Source organism: Ursus maritimus, unplaced genomic scaffold, assembly GCF_017311325.1.
Source record: "Ursus maritimus isolate PB19 unplaced genomic scaffold, ASM1731132v1 scaffold_10, whole genome shotgun sequence".
NCBI lineage: Eukaryota > Metazoa > Chordata > Mammalia > Carnivora > Ursidae > Ursus > Ursus maritimus.
In genome coordinates this window covers 9,608,765-9,624,867 of record NW_024423344.1, presented here as the reverse complement: position 1 = coordinate 9,624,867, position 16,103 = coordinate 9,608,765, and the positions used below count along the sequence as shown (strand labels likewise).

At 42.8% G+C, this 16,103-nt stretch overlaps 1 long non-coding RNA gene across 1 annotated transcript in view; it reads right to left on the bottom strand.

Annotated features, from left to right (window-relative positions):
- Positions 1-2,218, bottom strand: part of LOC121100528 — a 43,171-nt gene extending 40,953 nt beyond the window's left edge. The window contains exon 1 of the long non-coding RNA XR_005832286.1: positions 1,886-2,218. This is a non-coding gene — a long non-coding RNA (uncharacterized LOC121100528). The remainder of the gene's footprint in view (positions 1-1,885) is intronic.
- Positions 2,219-16,103: the final 13,885 nt, after the last annotated feature.

Below are 16,103 nucleotides of genomic sequence, written 5' to 3'. Positions count from 1 at the left end.
TGGGGATAAGGCCCACTGATCCATGTTTTAACAAGCCCGACAGGTGATTCTAATGCACTAAAATTTGAGAAACTTGCCTAGAGGGTTGATTTAACATCTGTATTTTAACTTCCCTTAAACTTGCCTAATTATTTTCTATTTAGACCAAGGTCAAACTGTTAATAAACTGGAACTGAAAGATTCAAATGCCACGCGGCATTCATAGATTCAGTGGTTGATGTATCCAACCATTAACAAATAGATGGTAAGGATCACTAGAGATCACTGTGGCAGGCAGTGGGGATACTGTGCTAAAGCAACACAGACATAGTCACTGGCTCCCAGAGGTTTCCTTCCGCTGAGGAAGAACAAAACAAGTAATTTAAGTCTTACGAAAGAGGATTATAAGCTGTTACTGCATCCTAGAGCAAGGGGCTCCAGCTAGTCTCAAGGTCAGGGAAATGCAAATTTAATGAACATTGAGATAGTATTTTACTCCTATCAGACGGACAGAAGTTCTAAACTGGGACCTTACCTATTCCTAGCAGGGATATGGGCAGACACGTGAAACACTGCAGCATCTTTGAGAAGGAATCTAATGATGCCTATTAATGCATCAACACAGCTATCCATTCCCGGGAATCAATCCCGCAGAAAGAACGCCTCTCGTTCAAGGCCGTTTGCTGCAGCATTGTTCGCAGGGGCACGCTAGTTACCGAGTGAATGCCCACAGCGGGGAATGGTTGAATACATCATGGTATATCCACACCAGGCAGCCACTGAAAAGAACGAGCCATGCCATGATTTGAAGGTATTTCTATGATGTACTCTTTGAATAAAGAAAGTAACATAGTAAGGAAGGCACGTATTGCATGGTGCACTGGGTGTTATACGCAACTAATGAATCATCGAACTTTATATCAGAAACCGGGGATGTACTGTATGGTGACTAACATAATATAATAAAAAATGATTAAAAAAATTTAAAAAAAAAGGAAAGTAACATGTAGAAAAATGGGTATAATAAATTCTCAGCTTTAGAAACTCACATAAGCCCATATATGTATGTTGGCATGTGATTGTTTGAGCATGGATGAAAAATATGGAAAAATATGGAAGAATAGATACCAATATGGATAAGCCTTCTATAGTGCATTAGGGCTCAACACACATCCTCTCTTCCTCTTCGTGCACTTTCTTATTGTGCAGAAGATGGATGGCTCAGAATTGCAAGCCTGGGCACCCCGCAGACAAACGCAGATGTCCTTGGGTGAGATGGGGGCCACACGTACGCTGCCTTGACAAGCATCTTCACTAGCTACACCTTCGCACCATCTGACTGCCCTGCTTTGGGTCACTAGCTTCATGGGTGTGGAGGGCCGGGGCATCCCTTCTGCTGGCCTGAGTCTAGCAGATACAGCTTGGTTCTGGAGCCCTTCTAAGGTAGCTGCTGCTCTCTGGATCCCAGCTTTCGTGGCATGAGCCTGGAGCCAGAGGTGGGGAACAGAACTCCCAGATCCTTACAGAGGCAGCAGCTCCTGTGGGGTTCCATGACTCACTCCTTGGTCCTATGGTCCTTCCTGTGATTTCATCAACACAGGACTCCAGAGCCAAATGCCAATCTACCTAAAACAGCTTGACCCATTTTTTTTTTTTCTTGCAATCAAACTGTATGATTCAATGGGTTACCAGCTGGGGGTGGAGTGACAGTTGTGAGAATTTAAACATCCGAATATAAGAAAGTACCTTGAAAATGGTGGCATATTGTTATTATTAATTTTAAATGCCATTTGAAACTCATCTATCATCCCATCTAAATAACTGATGTACACGGGGGCTCTGAAAAGACTTTTTAATGCAGAAAAGGCACTCCACTGTGGAGCTTCCCCAAAGCACACAGTCTTACCAGCAGGCGTAGCTGTGGATTTTGGTGCCGGAAGCAAACTCCTGCGGGGTGTTGTCACGCTGGAGGATGCTGGAGGGGCCGCCCGGCTGGCCCCCTTGGGTGTGTCTTTGGAAGGCAGAGCTGCCTTCAGAGCCGGCTGGTCTTCATTCCCAAAGGTTGACCCTGTGGGAGGCAGGCAGTGTGTTAATTATAACTTCATGAAAAATGGATGGACCCTCCTTGCCATTTGCAATTGCCAACCAATCCTAACGCTTTAGAACTTGACCTGACTCTTAGTGAGTGGCCTTGAAAAACATTTCTCCGGGACCAGAAGTGGAAAAAAGCGCCCTTTAGTGATCACAGCAAAATCTGTCATTTAAATCCTCTGTGCAAGGGGCTCCACAAAAGACAAGAGCAGCCTCTGAAGATTTTATACCCGTGCGTGAGCACGTGCCCGCGCGCACACACACACATGCACACACACACACGCACACGCACACACATACACACGTGCACACACACACGCACATGCACGCGCATACACGCACACGCACACACACACACGCAATTTGCTTATGTGGATGTGTAACTGTACATGTGTACAATACTCATTTGATAACTCACGGAGGAGGAGCAATCCTTTTTCTGAAAACCAGGGTGAGTGACCCAGGAGAGGTGAGAGTAAGAAGAGTTGCGCGCAAGTGCTGCTGCTCCAAGGAGTTTATAGAGAACCCCCCCCCCGACACCCAAGTTATTTGACCTTCAGAACAAGAGGCTTGGGGCTCCTGGGTGGCACAGCGGTTAAGCATCTGCCTTCGGCTCAGGGCGTGATCCTGGCGTTATGGGATCGAGCCCCACATCAGGCTCCTCCGCTATGAGCCTGCTTCTTCCTCTCCCACTCCCCCTGCTTGTGTTCCCTCTCTCGCTGGCTGTCTCTATCTCTGTCGAATAAATAAATAAAATCTTTTAAAAAAAAAAAAGAACAAGAGGCTTGCGGTGAAGGTAGAGGGGTGAGGGGCATGGGGACAGAGAATCTCTCTGACACCCATGAAGTTTTTTGCCCGAAAAGCTGAAGCCTCTCCAAACTATGAAGCCCCCGAATAGCTTCACTTCTATCAATTAGCATGTTCTGTCTTCACATAAGGCAGAAGGCAGAAGATGCTCATTGATAATTTCAGTTTACTATTCAATATAGAAACAAACTCTTTGTCTACAGGACAGTTCGTTTATAAATGACTGCTCTGACACCCTGAACATATGGCATACTGGGATATGTGTCAGGTTTAAATGCACAAGGCCCCAAGTTTTCTTCTGGATCCTTCCAAACCTTCTGTGGCTCATACATCTGTCATCTCTTAAAGACAATGACACCACCATCTATTCCCTGTTAAAGATCACTCTTTTAAGTACATCTCTGAGTACAGCTGTGAGGCCTAATCCACTAAATTAAATAGAGCCTGAATGTATTGCAACTACTGCTTGTTTGGAATTAAACTATCCAGTTAGAAACGTGACCATCTACTGTGGAAAATATGCAATGACAGCTGGAAGAAGTATACAGAATTTTAGTGGAAGATTAAATTTTTTGTTTTCATCATTTTAAAAGGATAGGCATGACATTCTATTTAGATAAGGCCTGCATAAAAATGATAACATTATTCAAACAGCTTTAATATTCAAAATATCCAAGAATTTTATTCAACCATTTAGAGTAAGAGATTGCTGCTTTCCTCCCTCTGCAGACCTGAAAGTCTGTTTAAAATCGGTGAGATTTGTTTTGTTTCTAAAGAAAAGCGTATTTAGGAAAGAAAAATAAAGAATGTGCTATTTCCCAGCACAGAGCCTATGTCCTATGGTTCTTTTCAGGTCAGCGCAAGCTTTTACATAGTTCTAAACAGGGCTAGGAGAATGCATTTGATCTATGCAAACAGAGCAAATGCATCGAAACTTCACCAAAAGGATCTGCACTGTATCCTGAATGTCAGATAAAGAAGTAAGCACCTGTTTGATCCAAAAACTTCATCAGGAAAAGGGACACCATGCACCTGAAAACAATAAATCTTAGCTTCTGAATCACCCAGTGGGCTCACCAGTCCAATCCTAGAATTTAGAGGCTCTCTGGAGGTTTGCAGGACATTTCAGGTGGAAGGAAAGGGCTCAGCCACTGGGTAGATTTCACACGGAATTAGGTACTGCTTGGCTCACTGCTGACATACCAATGGAATAATCTATCTATTAAAACGTGTAGTGGAAGCTGAATTGAACATAAAAAGTTTCACACAGAGCCTTTTACTTAATTTATTAAAGTTTCTTAAGAAGGGAAATGTTTTGTATCATTTGTAAAGTTCAAATGCTCTTTTATCAAATCCTCTTGCACCTGGCATCATCCTCATACATGAAATGTATTACTCGGAGAACATGTCAATTGAGAGATTTGGCGGCTTTCCAGGCTGGGAAGGAATTCATCTATTTGAAGTACAAAGTGTCAAGGAAGTTATGTGGGTGATGTACTCTCCTCTGAGAGAGGTCTTGAATTAACAAAAAAGAAAATAAAGTAAAATAAAATAGAACTCTATTCTTGTCCATCATTGTGGGAGACAGCTGGCAGTTAATAGTATGACTCTTTGAAAACCAGCTTAAGTCAGCCAGTAATTAAAGACTCATTATTTAGTAAATGAAAAGTACTCAGAATGGCTGTTGAATTCTATAAATGTTCCGGCTACTTCACAACAATGCAGGCAACATTAAATCATTGCTTGATAAGAGAAGAAAACAACTGGAAATAAACAAACTGTGTGAGCCAGAGAAATTTCCGGTGGATTCAGTCAGTGGAGTGGTTCAGGAGTCTAATTCTATCCCTGAATCTGGCCTGAACGATCCAGGTTATCACCTGGATAAATGGTGTAGCCGGAGCAGCAGAACAACCAGGGTGTGCGTACCACCTCCGCCACCTCCCACCTCCCTGCCCCTCCATTTCTTCACCTGCAAACGGGATACTGAGAACGGACCTCACAGAGCCCTTGTGGGAAGTGAAAGGGCTAATGCAAGTGAAGTTTATTTTATTTTATTTTAAAGATTTTATTTATTTATTTGACAGAGACAGAGAGAGGCAGTGAGAGAGGGAACACAAGCAGGGGGAGTGGGAGAGGAAGAAGCAGGCTCCCAGCAGAGGAGCCTGATGTGGGGCTCGATCCCATAACGCCGGGATCACGCCCTGAGCCGAAGGCAGACGCTTAACTGCTGTGCCACCCAGGCGCCCCAGCAAATCAGTTTTTTATGGGAACTTGCAACGTACCCAAGAATTAACATCAGATGCACTGTTCCAAGTGAGGAGAAAAGAAAGGATTGAAATAAACCTGACAGCAACTGCAGGATGTAAGACTAAAGAGATACAGTATGATTGTCTTTAGATACTTACGATGAACTACTTGAGACACAGGGAAAGGGGAGAATCAGGACATAAGGGACCACCATGTTTGAGAGTATCGAACATTGCAGGTTCCACGATGAGTGAAACTGTTAGGACCCAGGGCATGAGCCAGATACCAAAGCGGCTTTCCAAATTGCTTGTTGCAATCTGCACCCACCACAGGTAGTGAACTGTCAGACTTTAATTAATGAATGAAATCGGTTTTCATTTACAGGTCTCTGACAGGCAGTGAAGTGGAACACTTTTTTCATACTCAAGCTTTTTCTTCCATAAGATACCCATTCATAAACTCTGCCCACTTTCCTACTAAAGTATTTTGCTTTTCTAATTGACATACAGTTTTTTTTTTTTAATATTCTGGATACTGATGCCTTATTGGTATATATTTCAAATATTCTTCCAGTCTTTGACTAGCCTCCACAGTGATGGTGACTTTATTCAGAAGTTATTCATTTTTTTTAAAGATTTTATTTATTTATTTGACAGAGACAGAGACAGCCAGCGAGAGAGGGAACACAAGCAGGGGGAGTGGGAGAGGAAGAAGCAGGCTCATAGCGGAGGAGCCTGATGTGGGGCTCGATCCCATAACGCCGGGATCACGCCCTGAGCCGAAGGCAGACGCTTAACCGCTATGCCACCCAGGCGCCCCCAGAAGTTATTCATTTTAATGTGGTTCATTGTTCTCAGTCTTTCTCCACTTGATTTGTATACCTTATGTGTCTTAGCTTTTCATTGTCTACCTGAGATAATAAAGATGTTCTCCTAGGTATTCTTCTAAAAGGTTTAAAACTTTGTTTTTCACATGAGATCACTAATTCACCTGGAATGGAGCATGGAGTAGGGACTGGATTTGTGGTGGCTGTTTCCTATATAGACCACCAATTATCCCAGCCCTGTGTATTGGACAGTCCATCTTCTCTGCACTATCTGACTGCCGGCTGTTGTGTGTCACGGTTCCATATAGGCGTGGCTATTAGAGTAAGCTAACAACGCCCAAATTTCAGTAATTTAACATAACAAAAATTTCTCTCTCAATCATGAATCATCTCACACAGGTAATGTGGATGATCTGCCGTCCTGGGGAGCTCGACTCCAGGCAAGAACTCAGGGACTCTGGCTCCTTCCAGCTTGTGTTTTTGCCCTACTATGCGTTTCTCAAGAGACATTAATATGCAGCTGGTATACGGAGAGAAAATGAATTATTCATGGAAGGATTTTTGGGGTCAGGCCTGGAAGTGGGGTGTATCCTTTCTGCCAGGAGTCCAATGGCTGGGAAATGTAGTTTAGTTTATGCCCAGGAGAGAAAGAAAATCATTTGGTGAACACCTATCCACTTTGCCACACGAGGCTCCATTTCTGAACTCTATATTTTGTTTCATTGATCTCTTTCTCACTATACCAATACTATACCATATATATTTACTATCGTTTAAGACCAGGACTGGAATATTGAACCAGTATAAGACAAGTACCTCTAACTTTGTTCTTTTACTTTACAATTTTCTTAACCCAAATATTCCTGACCTTTCTCTTACATAGAAATTCTAGAATCTACTTGTCAAGTTCTAGGAAAAGTGGTCAGAATTTCCAATTAGATACAATTAAATCTTCTTTCTGAACTGCAACTTACTTAAAGGAAGAGCAAGCACAGATGTCATGTAACAGGCCATGGAGAACAAGGGCTACTAAATGTTAGCTCAGCAAACATATGCGCACCAGTTATACTTTGGGTGCCACTTTAAATGGCAGAGGTGCAAAGAAGGCAGAGTTCCATGAAAAAGCAAACACCAAGTAAGTGGTTCTAAAAAGAGGCAGCACTAAATAAATAATAATAAATAATAAAATTTAAAAAATAATAAAAGGGGGCACCTAGGTGACTCAGTCGGTTAAGCATCTGCCTTCGGCTCAGGTCATGATCCCAGAGTCCTGGGATCGAGCCCTGCATCAGGCTTCCTGTTCAGCAGAGAGTCTGCTTCTCCCTCTGCCCTTCACCCCACTCGTGTTTTCTCTCTTTCTCTCTCTCTCACTCTCTTTCGAAAATAAATTAAAAATAAAATAAAATAATAAAATGGGGCACCTGGGTGGCTCTGCCAGTTAAGTGTCTGACTCTTGATTTCAGCTCAGGTCATGATTTCAGGGTCATGAGATCAAGCCCTGCATTGGGTTCCATGTCAGCCAGGAGTCTGTTTCTCTCTCCCTCTGCTTCTGTCCCTTCCCACAGCTTGTGTGTTTGTGTGCACATTCTCTCTCTAAAATAAATAAATAAATCTTTAAAAAATTATGATAAAATAAAATAAAAATAAAAAGAGGGAGCACTATTCCTTAAGGGATCAAAATTTGGGATACTTTGGGTTGAAGCAATATTGGCATTTAGTGGGTAGGGCTGTCAATACCTCTGTTCAGAAGACATGCAAAAATATAAGAGACCATGGAGAACAAGGGCTAATAAATGTTAGCTGAAGGGTACCAGGGCAGGGAGAAAAAATAACATTTTTAGTAAACGATCACATTCATAAAAGGATTTTCTCTCTACCATTTTTAACTCTCTGAGTTGCCAGCTTATTCTCCTTAATTCTTCCCTTTTTCAATGTCAGTGATGCATATTGGACTTGTCATGTTATCACTGCTGAAGCATGAAGGTATTCCTCTGATCGTAGTAACTAAAGGACAATAGCCTCCTGTTTCCCTGCTGGACACTGGCCATCTTTCATAGATATCCAAATCATCATATCATCCACTTACTGCTTGGAAGGTAAGATATCCTTCATTAGAGTGTAAGGATTTGCAAGGTGTATGTTCTGCATGGTTACAGAATCCAGCTGGGTCCAGTTGAATATATAAGCCTAATTGTGCTGTGTTTTCCCCTTTAAACCACCAGGCTTGTTCAGCACCTAGAATCCTAGGATAAAGTGATTTCTCTTTCTTCTAATACAGAAGCTAGAGTTCCTTCCCTACAGTGCTTATATCCCTGAGCTGATGGATCAAGTCTACCAAAATCTCATGGAGTTGAACCCCTACCTCACACCATATGCAAAAACTAATTTAAAATGGATCGAAGACCTAAGGCAAGCACTGAAATTATAAACCTCTTAGAAGAAAACACAAATGTAAATCATAATGACCTTGGGACTAGATAATTGTTTCTTAGATATGACAGCTAAAGCACAAGTAACTAAAGAAAAAATAGATAAGTTAGCCTTCATCAAAATAAAAGCCTTTGTGCTTCAGAGGACACATTAATAAAGTGAAAAGACAACCCACAGAACTGAAGAAAATATTTTCAAATCACTTATCTGATAAGGGTCTAGTATCCAGGATATATAAAGAAGATTTATAACTCAAGCATAGAGACAAAAATTCCATAAAAAATGAACATAGAATTTGAAAATACATTTTTCCAAAGAATATATATGAATAGTCAATAAGCACATGAAAAGGTGGCCAGCGTTTTTAGACATTAGGGAAATGCAAATCAAAGAAACCGCGATAAACCCACTAGGATGGCTATAATAAAAAATACAGACAATAGCAAGCATCGGTGGAGATGTGGAGGAGCACTGCTGGTGGGACTGTGGTGCAGGAGCCTCGCATGGCATACTCTTGTACAATACAGAAAAGAATCCTCCAGACCCACCACCACATTCCATCCGTTACAGCAGGACAGCAAGTTCTGACATGAGGAGGATGATACTCAACTCCTCCCTGCACCCCTTCACCCTCCTCATCTACTCCCACAAAATCAGGTGTAAGCCTGAGCTGCTCTGGCCCGACACCACAGAGGGAGGAAGACGCGTGCAAATTCAGGCCACAAGAGGTGGCACCAGAGGCAGGCACGGGGGTGGGGGGGAGGAAGTGTGAAGGTACAGGGCACCTGATATTCCCCTGCGAAGTAAGTAGCGCCTACTCCAGCTTCTCAGAAGGGTAATTCTGGCTACGGCTGAGGTCAGGAGGAGAAGCTGGGCTTTCTGATCCATATTCCAGAGCACTCTTTCACTACTTCATGTATTGCAATGTCAAGAAGTTAGCATGATTATTAAAAAGAAGAAAGAATGGCAATGAGGGACAGACGCTAACCAGACCAGAATGAGGTTCTTAAAGGGAAGGCTGTAGAAGAAAAGCAAAACCGTTATTAATAATATGAGGGCATTATAGCCAAACCTTAAGAAACATGTTTCACTGATTTTGAATATTTATACATATTATAATGATTAAACTACTCTCTTCACTGATTTTTTTTTTACAATTCTAGGCAATCAAGTTGTGTAATGTTCTGGCTGCATGATTGCCTAATTGATGCATATTTCATTGATTTAGCAGTAGTTATCACACGGTGGCAAAATTTAGTTTAATTATTAGAGTACCAACTGAATGTTTCATTTCCCACCTTGTGCATATTTTAACCCAGGTGTATATTTTATTCCTCACATTAAAGAGCTAAAGGAAACCCCCTAACTTAGCATTACAGCAAAGTTATTTCTTTGTCGAAATGAAGGAGTCTAAGTGTCCTAGGTTCCAGGCTTTACACTAGGCAGGGGGCTCGGGGCAGACATGGTCCTGATCTCACGCAATGTACCTTTTTCAACAGGCGGACACCCAGACCACAAACAAGTACACAGACTGAAAGAAACACAAGGGGCAGAGCTAGAGCGAAACTCAAGGCTGAAGAACAGGTGCTTGGGGAAGGCCTCCTGAAGGAGGTGATGCCACAAGGAAACATTTCTCTCACTGCACACTAGCACCTGACCTCTTCTATCCTTTATTATTGATATCATCATGATTCTAGAAACTTAGCATTAGAGTGCTGCAATCATCCTTGAATTTCTCTTTCCCTTTTATCAACCAATGCAAGTCAATGTGCTTCCGTTTCCATTCTGGACTTCAGATTTATACCCCCTCTCTGCTCCTGTGGCTGGCCCCCAGTCAGTCCCTTGGCACCTCTTGCAGAGACAATGGAGTCGACTCCTCTCCTCCCCCCACTCCCCCAGCTCCCTCATTCAGTTCACCCTCTTCACTGTGCCCCACTGTTCTTCCCAAAGCACAAGTGGCTCAACACAGTTTTCCAAGTAACTTACAAACTCTGCTTTCTGACATTCAAATTCTTCCATTATCTGGTCCCAGCTGTCTTTCCTGCCTCACTTCTTGCTCCCACATCAAGAGCAGTATAAACTCCAGGCAGGATTCCCTCTGGGACTTACTGTTCTGCTAGAACCAAGGCTGTGCTTGAGACATGCTGTATAAACAAAGAAAATACTCAGTGTTACTGGGTCCCTCGGCCAGTGCTACCTGTCACGGACCCTTCTTTTCTCAACTGAGCCCACAAGCTCTTGAAAAGCTTCACACGTTCCCCAAGTGCTCCTGTGAATGTAGTCACGTGGAGTGAGCATGGCCAAGGTGGCCATTTGTTGTTTAAAAGGTGGGGATTTTCTATGGTGTAGTATGGTGGGGTTTGAGCATTTTTGAAAACAATAAACAGAAAGACAAACATCAGAGTTTAGGCAAAATGGGTGAAGGGGAGAGAGAGGTAGGGGCTTGCAGGGGTGGAATGAATAAGCCATGGGGCTGAAAGGGGTAAGTCATAGGGGTACAGGGGTAAGTCAATGGTATTGTAATAATACGGTCTGGTGACAGACGGGAGCTCCACTTGCGGTGAGCACGGCGTAATGTATAGACTTGTTGAGTCACTGTGTTGGACCTGAAACTAATGTAACATTGTGTGTGCACTATATTCGAATAAAAAATTTTCTTTAATGTTTTTTGTCTTTCTGCCCAAGCCCTACTACCCTTCTCCCCAAGAGGGTCCCATTTACCTAATACTTTCCCTCTATATCTCATTTCAAATTTTGCTTTAGTCTCACCTTAAGCATGAACCTCTGGGTTTGATAAAGTTTGAGAGGCTAACAGTTAAGTGGTTAAGGCCATGTGGGTTCAAACCTTGGAGCTACTTCTTACTAGTTGTCTGACTTGGACAAGTTGTTTAATCTCTCTGTGCTCCATTTCTTCATCTTTAAAGGGGGGATAACAGCAGTACCTACTAATTAGAGTTGAAGTATTGTAAGTGTTATTACACGTTTAGAATAAAGTGTTCAGAATAGCACATGGCACACATAAGCAGTAAATGATAGCATTGACATCAGCCTACTAACCCGACATAGAGCCTCACGTGAAGCCCATTGGCCCGATCAGCCTATCCCCTCCTCCCTCTTCTTCCAGCCACGCATCTCCTGTGGCTTCGTATCTTTCCAGGGCATTAACTGGGATCACTTCTGGGGGTCTGGCTCTGAACAGGCAGCTCTAGAGAACTACGGTTCTTTTGATACCCATCTTTCCTAAGTAGCCTAAGTCCTAGTGAAAGAAAGAGAACATATGGCATACGTTTCACTACTTCCTCTTGACCTAGAGCGAATGTTTACTTCTCACTAAGCCAGGAGGTGGCCTCAGAGTCTTTCTCAACACAACACTCCAGGAGGCCAGTAAATGATTCCAGCCCTGGACCAGAGAACATATCCTTATACACTCAGCACCCTTACTAGGTGGGAGAACACACTTCTTTAGGTCAGGGGCTGGGGGGAGAGGATTCCTCTAGGTCCAAAGAAGACCTCAGCTCCTAAACTCTTCTGGCTGGGCTCTGACAGTAAGATAACAGTAATAATAATAAAAGTACTCTATAGCATAGTCAAGAACACTGTAGGCTCTGCCCAAATTCAATACCAGATTAGAAACTTACTAGTAATATTCTCTTTAAAAAGTTAATTAAGCCTCTTTTATGAAATGGCTTCATTATTTACCCTCCGTCTTTAGGTTAATCTAAGAATAAAATGAGAGAGTGCCCATTAAGCACTTTGGCAGAGTGGCTTGTGTTCAATAAATGGCAGCTGTCATCAGCAGTAGGAGCCCTGGCATCTGCATATAAAGCTCTCTAATCAGGCAATTTCCTCAAGCTCCCCATCTACCCCACATGACACCAAATGGCACCACGTTTTATGAAATCCTGTTCCCTGCAGCCTATGGAAGTACCCTCAAGACATCCCTAACCCCCCAGATCAACAGCAGAAGCAGATGGTTCCTGCGAGTAGCGAAAGTCGACATCAACAGTCACCTCTGCCTCCCCGGGTTCCTACTGCTCCAACAGGCAGTCTTCCCAGGACCCCGGGGAGAGGCATAAGCTCCCATGTTTTCTTCTTTTGACAGTGATCACAACTAAATCATCACTGAGGACAAAAGTACCTTTGTTCCCCCAATTCTCTACCCTCGCGCTGCCCCCAGGCACCCCAGAAAAGCTTCCACTTCTCCCTCTGGAGTCCATACTGATAATGTAGCAAGGAGGGTCCTCTTTCATATTTCTTTGCAGGAAATGGGGGGAATTTGGGTGCAGGTGAACTGATAAAGCGAGATTCATAGTGCAGGGACACAAACGTCAAAGGGAAAGCAGGCCTGGTGAATGGTCCTCCTGGGTCCCCCATCTGAGAGACCTGTGACATTCTGTTACCTGGGCAAGTCCATCAGGCCTTCACAGCCTGGTTAAATGCCACCTTCGGTCTAGCATCTTCTCTCCGTTCCCCTCTAGGTAACAGAGCTACTCGAAGAAAGACCCAGCTGCTTAACAAAGAAAGCAAAGGCCAGGGGTAATAATAAAAGCATCTCTCTTAAAATCACAGAAGTAACCATGGAAGATGAAAGCCAGCATCGTCACCCAGCTCAGGACTTCTGACCTCCCAGCACACAAATCACTTAAAGCTTATTTTTAATTTGAGAAATTCTTTTTACTATTTACCAATTCACATTTGCAAAGGAGAGGATATAGTCAAATATTGATGGGGCTTAGTTACTTAAAAGACCGAGGGCTAATATGACATATCGAGAGACTTTTGGGTAATTAAAAGCAACTTTTTACCATTCCCCTTTTATATCAATTAGACCAGTTGTAACAAAACCCTTTCCTTATCGGAAGTGCTTAAAAGCTTGAGCCATCACCCACGAACACCCTAGTTCATCACTGTGTGAATCTTTTAGTAGTTAATACCTTGGGGAAAATATTTAAACTGGAGCATTTTAATTATACACTTAATAAGGAAGTTGTTAAAAGATAAGAGCATCTGATTGGAACTCAATTTAAATTCTGCTGAAGTTATTAATATAGTATAAGAAATTATAGAAATGATCAAGGGCTTCTGTATCAGCTTTTATTAATAGAGCAATAAGAAAGTTTAGGTGCTCCATTTCTACGGCTTGGATTTGGTGCCCTATTATAGTCTCCTTTTTTGTGTCACAGATTTAATTAGCTGTTTCCAGGCACCTGAGGGACTCGTGGATTATTCCATGTCAAACACTGCTTTAGTGAGCCACATTATGGCAGCAAACCAAGATCAAACCCCGAGACACCAAGTCAAATGTTGAAAAGTGGCTCATCGCAACTGAGCCCCAACCTCCTTTCCCATGTATTTATACACACTAGAGGGACTCCAAGAAGCAGTCAGATTGTTTCATCTAGCTAGGAGTTTTTGTACTCTTAAAATGAACCATTTCTACTTAGTGGCTTCTGGGGAATACTTTAAGGGAAACCTTGAAGGGAGAAGAAACTGAAGAGCTTCTTAGCAAATGAAGAGCATATTGGCTTTAAGGAGGTGTGTCAACATGAAAAGCAAAATAATATTCATCACCTGGACTCGAGGAATTTTCTCCCTTCTCCTTGGAGCTAGAAAACTCCCTCTCTTCCTCCAGGCTCCATGAGGACAGCCATCTTCCTTTCTTTCTCTTTCAACAGGGTGGTTGTGTTTCTCAACAACAACTTCAGGACTCTTTCCCTTTAGCCCAGAGTTTGCAATAGAACATCCATGTCTTAGACCAGGTGAGTCTTTGCAATGGGGCGGGGGGGGGGGGCTGTCCTGTGCACTGCAGGGTGCTTGGAAGCATCCTTGGTCTCTACCCACTGGATGCCAATAGCACTGTCTCCCTGGCCATCCCCAGATAGTGACAATCAAAAAATGTCCCCAGACATTGCCAAATATCCTCTAGGGATAAAAACTATTCCTAGTTGAGAACCACTGTTCTGGCTGAAAGACTAAAACATTTAGGCAAAATATGGTATTTAACTCGTCTCGGTGGAAAATGAGACTAGTAATATCGAAAATTCTGCTGGGTTAGCTTGATAGCTAATTTTTAAATAATTCTTGATAGTGAATTTCTGGTTACTCTTTGGATAAATGAGGACTTGTATGAATATACTGTCTTTGATATTTAACAATGTTTTAACAAAGTCCCCCTGCTTTTCACATGTTTTATTCTGATCAATCTCCGTCAAGACTGGGAAGGTAGACTGAAACCCTTCTGATTCTGATGGCCTTGGTCCAAAACCTTGAACCCCCAGAAGCTGCACTAAAGTCCAAGTAAAAATATCTTGAGAACATACATAGCAACTGATTGCAACTGAAAGTGCACGGGGAAAACCTCAATAGGAGATAAAGTTGATGCTCTTTGAGGGGTTTAAATCATCAGGGTTTAAGAGAGAATATATCACTCCTTGGAAGAATCCCACCGAGAAATAAACAATTTTTAAAGCACGAAAACTGTTGGACTTACAAATCAAACCAAAAGAAAGTGAGTTCTCCTTTGCTTTCCTTTGGCTGTCTATGTATTTCTCGCTATTGGCTCGGATTAAAGGGGACCATGGTCATGGAACCCCGTGGGAGGTGCTGCTACAGCATCGAGGACATGGCGGCCCTGAGACAGTCATTACCTTTTTTTCACCTGTGTCATCGTTTGTAACATCAGAGGCGCAAGCACGACTGGGATCAACAGAGAGCGTATATCATATCTCACACATGGTAAGGACTAAATAAATGGTAGGCTTCCCTCTCCAGGGTTCTGAAAAGCTTTATACTCTTTCCTTAGTCCATGAACACAATCCTTTTCTCGAAAGGCTTTTCTAATACAAAATTTCAAAAATTGAAAGTCCTATTTCCATGTCTTTTTGTGGCTTAAGCTATGTCTGGTACCAGCTCTCCCCACCATCATTCATGCCAAATGAAATCTCCACTGTTTAAAAACCTAGCATGAAATCATTCACGCAAACATCATTCAAACTGCTTTTGCACATTATCATAACCTAGTAAATGGACTTTACAGCCCCTTTAAAGCCTTCCGATTTTGTGAGATAAAAGCAAAGGCTCAAGTTGGCCACTTCGCACAGGGAAATCCTTCAGGGAAGGTCCCAGCAGCCTCCACACTAAACCTAAGGCAGTGAAGCCAGGCCTGTCTCTTGCCTTCCGGATTTTATGAACCTCTGATACAAAGCTCATGCCCTCATGAGCTTCGACTCTTGTGCATGCTTCTCTCTCTCTCCAGGTCCTGCAGCAGAGCCAGTCTTGCGCTGGATAAGTAGTGAGGGGGCTCACCAGGCACGGGCAAACACCAGGGTCTCCCCGAGTCTCTGAGGGGTGGGGCATCTCACCATCTGTGCTGTGCCTGCAGTCAGCACACAATCATGCCTTCTCTCCATGTCGGCCCCCACCCCGAGCAAGGACCAGTGGATGAGTTCCCTTCACCTTTTTGCTTTTGCTGTTAAAAAAAAAAAATCTGTATAACTGGAGAATGTTTGTAAATAGAAAACAAGTATAAATATCTATTATTCATAGAGCTCAAAATTCAGAAGTCAAGGTTTATAAGAGGAAGCATTTTAATTCATAGTAAAATCGGGACTCTTCATTAGTCATAACATAGGGCTGAAGAAAACAGAATCGTGAGAAAGCTTCACCTTGATTAAGGGGCAGTAGCTGTGGGTCAGGTAGGTACAGGGAATAATAACTGGAACCT